The sequence below is a fragment of the Haliaeetus leucocephalus genome, unplaced genomic scaffold (assembly GCF_000737465.1).
Source record: "Haliaeetus leucocephalus isolate CR32 unplaced genomic scaffold, Haliaeetus_leucocephalus-4.0 Scaffold217, whole genome shotgun sequence".
Taxonomy (NCBI): Eukaryota; Metazoa; Chordata; class Aves; order Accipitriformes; family Accipitridae; genus Haliaeetus; species Haliaeetus leucocephalus.
In genome coordinates this window covers 12,069,337-12,077,201 of record NW_010972653.1, presented here as the reverse complement: position 1 = coordinate 12,077,201, position 7,865 = coordinate 12,069,337, and positions in this window count along the sequence as shown.

The window sequence follows — 7,865 nt, the reverse complement described above, 5'->3', positions numbered from 1 at the left end:
GCCCGGGCGGAGGACTCTCGGCCGCCGCGGGGCGGCCATCACCTGCGGGGGAGAAGACCGGAGAGCGCTCAGCTTCCCGCGGCCGGGCCCCGCTCCCCGCCGCGGCCGGCTTCCCCCCGCCCTGCCGCCCCGCTTCTCCGGCTTAATGGCGAGAGCCGGCGACGCGGCAGGCGGGGCGGTCTCGGGTTCCGCGGCTAACCCCGCGCTGCCCCTTTCCCCGCAGGAGCCGTCCCGCGGCTCACTGCGCTCGCTAGCTTACCCCCCCCCGAAAACCCGAGCTCTTTCGGGGAGGGGGGGGCCGCCCCCACGAGCACCTCCACGGCCTGACACGCCGCTCCCGTTTGCCCGTTGCCGTGCAAAAACGTTAAGGCGTTTGCACGCGCTGCGCCCTTTTCGTCACGTCTGGTCCCTGCGCTGCGCGGGGCGACGAGGGAAAACGTCCCTTAAAGGCAGGTACTTCGGAGAACTGCCGTGATTTATTCACCTTGTGCAACTGTTTCAGTGGAAGGTAGCGGCGGCAATCTGTTGCGGAAGGAGATGCCCCACTAGCCAAGTTTTCCTTTACACGACCTTCGCGAAGGTTTCTTCGTGTCACTGCTCCTCATAGGCATTCCCCCTGTTCAAAAGAAAGTGTAACAAGTTGATTGGTTTTAAAATCCATACGTTCTCAGTTCACTCAGAAGTTTGGGACTATTAGAGTTAAGTTTCCTTTAATAGGATATCTATGGCACCTTGAAGTGACCAGAAGTATGCTAATTGACTCTAATTTTTAAAGTCTACTAGAGTTTAGTGGGCATGGATGATGGTTGGACTCGATGATCTTGAAGGCCTTTTCCAACCCAAATGATTCTATGATTCTAATTGTTTGCACAACACATCAAAGGATTTTTTTGGTGGTGTTACAACAAAAGCAGTCTGACATGTATGTAACAGTGTATGTAGCTGTAATGCACTAGGGAGATGTAAATCAGGCTTCATAGGGACTGGTTCATGTCCGAAAGATTTAGGGCTTCTGTGAACAAAAAGTAGAAGCAAGCAAAAATCACAATAGATAATTAGAACATGAAGTTTCTCCTGGGAAAATGGCAGGCTACAGGGCATGGCTGTAAGTAGGTTAGTCCCTGTCAGCACAATCACCACCCAGTTGTATCTTCATTTCACAAATGCAGTTTTTAGAATTTAAGGAAGTGTTGTTTGTTTGCCTCATGTTTGTTTATGAATTTCCCAGGCTCAGTTGAAGTTTTGATGAACAATGCATGAAAATTGTCCAAATGTACTTATTTTCATTTAATAAGTATCTGCAGCTCTGATTCTATTTTTTAAGGATGTTATTAATTTCCATTAAAATTGCCGTTGGCAGGTTTTTCAGTCCTCAAGGAACACTCATTTCTATGTGAAATATACCTTGTGACTTCCTTTCAGCAGAGATAATTTATTTACCCTATTAAATTAATATTAGGAAAATCTAACTTTTTGATTTTTTTTTAAATGAAAGCATAATTGGTAAGTGACATTGTCTGGAAGCGCCTGACACAGACATGAAACCTAGAAGCCCATACTTGCGCAAGAAAACTTCACTTAAATGATAGTATCGGTCTTATCTTACCGGTTTTTATTTTGTGCACTTGCCCTGTGAAGGACTTTCTACTACATTTGATCTCATTCAGTTAGACAATAAATCAATACTGAGGTTTGACTTCTGGATAGCTGAGCCTTTGAGACCATAACAAGGTTTTAACAGCATTTGAAAACTCCTTACTCGAATGAGTGGATTTCACAAACTTTATATTTCTCATCTGGGTGTTTAAAAATCCAGAACTTAGGAAGTTTCTAAGACATTTTATGAACTTTGGAAGCCTTAGAGGCAAATTTCCTGAGGTCCAGACCCAAACTTGGTAGGTTAGGCTTTACTGACTTTGCTGCAGCTTTAACTAGATGAGGAGAAATGCAGTGATCTGTGTGTACACTCAGTGTGTCTGTGGAAGATACAGTGATTCATTAATAACTTAAACTGGGCAGCATCCCTGTTGGTGTGATTTTGTTTTTCAGCGAGTCTTCACAGTACTGAATTCACTATGTAGCTGTTTTTTATACTGATTTATTGTGCCGTAGACATTGAGATTAATCTACTTTCTGCTCCAGGCTTTCCAGAGCCCTGATGATCAGCTGCGTTCGACAGCAGCTGCTGTGACTGACACTGCCAAAACGACAAAGGCCAAACGGAGATGGTTAGAAAAGCCCCCAGAATGTCAAGTTCTGATGTACTGTTATATTAAGAAAACTGCTACCAGCATATCATTTGTAACATAAGTAATTGAAACATTTTGTGACCCCTCTGCCCTTTTTTGGGCTGAGTGCCCAGATATTCAACCCTTATCTTGCTACAGTCCTGGATAGCTTGACCTCCTTAGCCATGAACATTCAAAGGGTGCCAATATACTTTCCGCCGTTGCTCTCAATATTATGATCTTTCCTGGATCCAGACACACCTCACTTTTGAGGCCACTTTTCCTAACTTCTCCTAGTTAAGTTCCCCCTCTACAAGAAGAAATGAGTAGCTTCAGATAGTTTCAAGCTCTCAGTCTACTGCTTGATTTTGCAAGTGAAACTATAAAGGAAGAATGAAAGAGAATTCTACTAAAAGTAAAAAGCATAGGTGACTAAATGTGAGAAGTCAAAACCAGTAACTAATACCAATAGTATCTCTGTACGGTGAAATGTATTTCCTGCATCATGTCTCGAAGGAAAATCACCAATTACAATATTCAAAGTTGTTAAAAACAGCATCCAGAAAAAGTTATCTTTTCAGCTTTCTCAGCTAATGAAAATAAAAAGGGTGAGATCCTCCTCAAGCACAGTAATCATACCTTTTCCCATCATCAGGTATCTGCTTGGCTTAGAAGTTTGACTTGACACTGAAATGTTATTGAGAAAGAAGCTGCCACCCACCATAGTCCTAACAAACATCTGTGTTAACATCCTTTTGAGGAATCACAAGGAGGAAGGACTGATGGTTCAGCTTGCTAATGGCAAGCAGCAGAATTCTGAAGAAAATTAACTTCTGTTACATTTAAAGCTAACTACCAAGAATATGTTGAAATTCATGCTGAGCATGAGGAGGGCTTGAATCACAGTATCACATGCAATTTAGGCAACAAGGAACTCTACAGGAAAGCTGAAGACTTAGAAAAGCTAAAAGAGGGTTTGGAGGACTTTGTCAATGACAGAGCAACGACTGCTCCAGCAATCTCAGCAGTTTTGTCTAGCTGAAAACAAAGTACAGGAATTAGACAAAGATGAAGCTGAAAAAATAATTCAGAGTTGTGGAACCTTCCCATTATTGAGCAACATGACCAATCTGAGTTAAAAGGTCATGGATTTAGTATAAAACAGGAAAAAGCTGAAAGGGGCTGATGGAAATACAGTACTGAAGTCCTTCTTCATCCTTTTCTTATCTACAGTGATCAAAGAGTTGTATTGCTATTCTGGTGACACAGAACATTCAAAAGTTACAGAATTGCAGAAGATACTTGATAGCTGTGCTGGTTCAAAAGGATCTGAGCTCATCTGGCTTAAAACAAACTTGTTTTAGCACTTTTTTCAAAACTCGCAAACAGGATAGGTACTGGAAAAGGAAGCAAGCTGTTTAGAGTACATGGCATCTGTGGCCTGATGTCACCTTTTATATCAGGGACTTTTAAGTCAGAAGTTGAATTACTTGGACTGAAACTGTTTTCATTATCATGGGTTTGGTCTAAGGATGATGTAATGTTAATGGACAGAGGAACTGCCAACAAACATGAACTGTATTTACAGACTTGGCAATGACACTTACAATATCCTGGATGTGTGCCCCCAACCTCAGATGCTGTGAGACATTGCTCAAGTAACAGCACAGATAAGAAGGCGTAGCTTTTTCTGACAGAGCAACTGTAATGAAGAGCTGCAGGTAAAGTTTCCTGGCACTGTATTCATTTGGCAGTTCTTCTGATAAAATCCAGTTAAATGCTTGTTTTTCATTGTTTTCTCTCTATTATTTTTGTGCAGTGCCAATAACCTTTGACCCAGACCTTGTCTTCTAGCAAGACCCACTTTCTCTGGGGAATACGCACATGTGGGAGGAATTGAGTTACTGCTCTCCAGTTCATAAATGGAAACTGCTCTGACTCAGTCCCAGGGTAAATAAAAGCAGTGCTTTCCCTATCATAAGCAACTCTAATTTACATAAGCAGGCTATCCTCCCCAAGAGACACCACACCAGTTCAGAACTGACAGAATGCCGTTCTGCTCCACCTTAGTCCAGGAAATGCTTTTGTAAAAACTTGTACTGCCAAATTTTACCCCAGTAGAGAATTCCCTCAGGATAGGGGCGTCACCTGATTGAGATGATTAAGGAGTCCAAAGAGGCAGGATCATCAAAAGAGAGAAAACATCCCTTGTATTTATTTTAAAAACTAAAAGATGACTGTTAAAAGTAGAACTGGCCAGTGTGAAGACATCCAGCTCAGCCCAGAAGGCAGAATCTTCTGGAGGGCAGACTCAAGTGTAGAGGAGTTTGCATATTTATAAAAATGGTCTGTTACACTCCTGCTCATTGAGCAGATCTGTGAAATTTGGGGGGAAAAAATGGTCTCTTCAGAGCTGGGGAAAACATCTGGAGCATAGAGATGCCATTTCTCTGAAGGGGCTTGCAGCACTTGAATTTTTGCATCCTCTTACAGCTTTAAACTCTAGATCTTAACCACTTGATTAACCTCCTGCTTGTAAGAAAAAAAGGATTGTCTTTCAATGTCTCACCTCAAGAAAAATTGCAAGAAGAATAAATTTTTTCTTTCCCTTTTTTAAAATTAGGAGTGCTTAAAATTGGGGTTACAGTACAATCCTAGTGTCTTGCCCTGCCTACTGGATGTATGCCTTTTGTAGTATTGCATCCATACTCAAGTTGCCTATGCAGCTTCCTTGTGACCTCCCAAGGTGCTGTAATTTTCTCACAACATGTAATGGACGTATGAATGTTTTTATCTCATAACTGCAAAATTTTCATACAACCATAAAGAAAAATAAACATTTAAGAAATGCAGCGTATGATTACAGACCACACAAGAAACATGTGGGCAGCAGTTCCTCATCAGAAACTCAGAGGAAGAAAAGACTGTGTGTGTCTGGGCAGGGAGGAAGAGAGAGAGGAAGTAAGTCATAATAAAAATATTATCAAAAGCCTGATGAAATCAATACTATAGCTAGCAAATCTAAACTAAAAATATACAGGTTCTAAACAGTCATCATGACCACAGAAAAGGTTTCCTAGCAGTGATATCCATAGAGACAAACATTCTCTAAAAAGGAAACTATCTTCTTGAGTTCCTTCCAGTTTAGACTCTTCAGAAGTAGTTAGGGAGGAGAAGTGTCTCTCAGGAGTTCTCACACCAAAAAGGAAATAACACTCCCACAACAGCAAAATCTAGCAAATGTTAAGCGTAAGTCCTCTCCAGCATCTCTTAAAAGAAAGAAAGTCTAACAAAAGAAGAACAGTCAGAAACAAGGTTTTAAGTGATTACAATACCTTTGGGGAGAACTCCAGGGCTGACGTGATGTCTTCATCACTAATGCACTACCGATCAGGAGATAATAGCATGGCAATACCATACTGAATGTAACAGAACTTTTTATGTAGAATTGCTGCTAGTTCTAGACATGGCCTCGTAATTACAGTTCTAGATATAAGGTGAGAGCATGTGGTGGTGTCTGTGATAGACTGAAGTTTGGTTACTTTCATCATATCTGGACACAGCTAACACTACATTAGATGAACAGCTGTGCATAACATACCAGCATAGTGCTACAGCTGAAAGGATGAATGCAGGCCTTGAATGTGTATACTGGGAAATAAGGAGTAACAGTAGGGAAAAGGTTACCTTTCATCTATAGCATTAGTAGGTTTGCAATGAAACAGGATGGATGGATGGATGGATGGATGCAGGCATGTATGTTCCAGGCTTTACATTTTGGAAGTAGCACTTAAAAATCTGGGAGGACAGAGAAAAGTACCAAATTATTTAAGAGCTATAGAAAAACATTCCAGTGGCAACAGCACTCTGCAACCAGACGTGAGCTTACACTGCGGTCACACCGCGTGTGCCAGTCTCAAGCCAACTCCCAAGGAAAAAGGTGATACCTAGCTTAGGCACCACCTCACAGTCACACTTACATGGCTTTGGAGAGAAGGTGGCTTGTGCTAGTCGCTTGGAGAACAGGTAGAGCAAGCCTTAGTCAGCCTGAGAAATGCAGTGCTGACACTTTTTCAGGGCTTGGTATGTTTGCTCTGTGACTTGATGACTGTGCAGAAGTGTAGGCACATGAAAATTCTGCACACTGATAGTCTTCTTAGGCTGGTGGAGAAAGCCCTTAACAAACCAAGGGGAGGAAGCATAAACAAAGCAAAATATTTACACTACTGAGGAAAAAGGGGAAAAAAAAAAGACCACAGCATACTGTGGGTACTGAAAGTTTACATGAATTGATGGGGACAGTGAAGAACAGGCTCGAGGAAGGGAAATCTATTGAAGGTGACCAAGTACACACTAAACACTAAAACTGCATCCAGCTTAGGAGCATCCTGGGCTGGAAAATGGTCAGAGTATTACTATTCAAAGATAAAGCAGTATCCCATGGAGAAATAAATATTTTTACCCTACTACACGCTTCTTTCAATACTGGCTTATGGTCCATGTGGGAGGCAGGATGCTGGGCTGGGTGGACATTTGATCTGACATGGGAAGACCCTTATTCTGATGCGATGAGATGAAGATCAGGAGTGTGTGCCTTGCTGGAAGGCACTTGGGAGTCCAGGGGGAATGAAATTTGACAGGAGCAGACTAGTTGATCTAGCGATCCTTTCTGACCTTAAATTCTGGAAATTGCCATATACCAGAAGTACTGACATCAAGCAAAGCATCAGCTTGTGATGATTAAAAGCCTCATTTGAGCGTTAATGTGGTTAACTGCTGTAATGTTGATTGCAGAAAAGCTTTTCAGCATCAAACTGTGTTGTCAACAAATAAATAATTGCAAACGTTCAAAATCTCTGAGAACACTTTGACAACATCGGTACTAATAAAGGAGGAGGAGGAGGATATCCACTGAGAAGCCACAGCAAGCAAACCAGAAGATTTCTTCAGATGTATTTTTGAAAATAAAAGAAGAGTCAGGCTTGCTTTTGCGTTCCAGAAGAGCTTTTGATCCCCATGAATGTACTGCATTCTTGCAACACACCTTCTATGTACTGCATTTAATACAGAAGATGGGCCAATACATTTGGAGAAAATGAAATTCCTTGCCTAGATAAAGCTAAATTTTGCTTTTAATATCATTATAGAAAGGACATACTGATTAAAGAGCTCAAAGCACCAGAAATCTGCCAAAGTACATCACCATTGTGCTTGAGAAAGACAGAATTTGAGAAGTAACAATAGACTTCAAAGGAAAGCCAACAAAGTCCCATTCTTCTGAGACTTACGCTTAGGAAAAGAAAGTAAAAGGAAAACTTCTACAGGAGGGAATAATGAAAACACTTCTTTTTCCAGGCAAACTCTAAATCAGGTACTTAAAAAAGGCCCACTTTTAAAGACTGAACAGGCTCACTGATTTCTTGATTAATTAAGTAAGCGATGCTTAGAAAGGCAAAAGTCCTTCAGATACATGGTGAATGACGCCCTTCTCATTTGTGAAGATCGTATATTGTTTCTTTGCCCAGACAATTTTGCAAACTTAAAGTTTACAGTCATTCTAGCCGCAGCTAAAAATTACACTATATCTAGTTAGATTTACGAAATAGTTCCAGGTTTCTGCAGACATTGGACTGGATT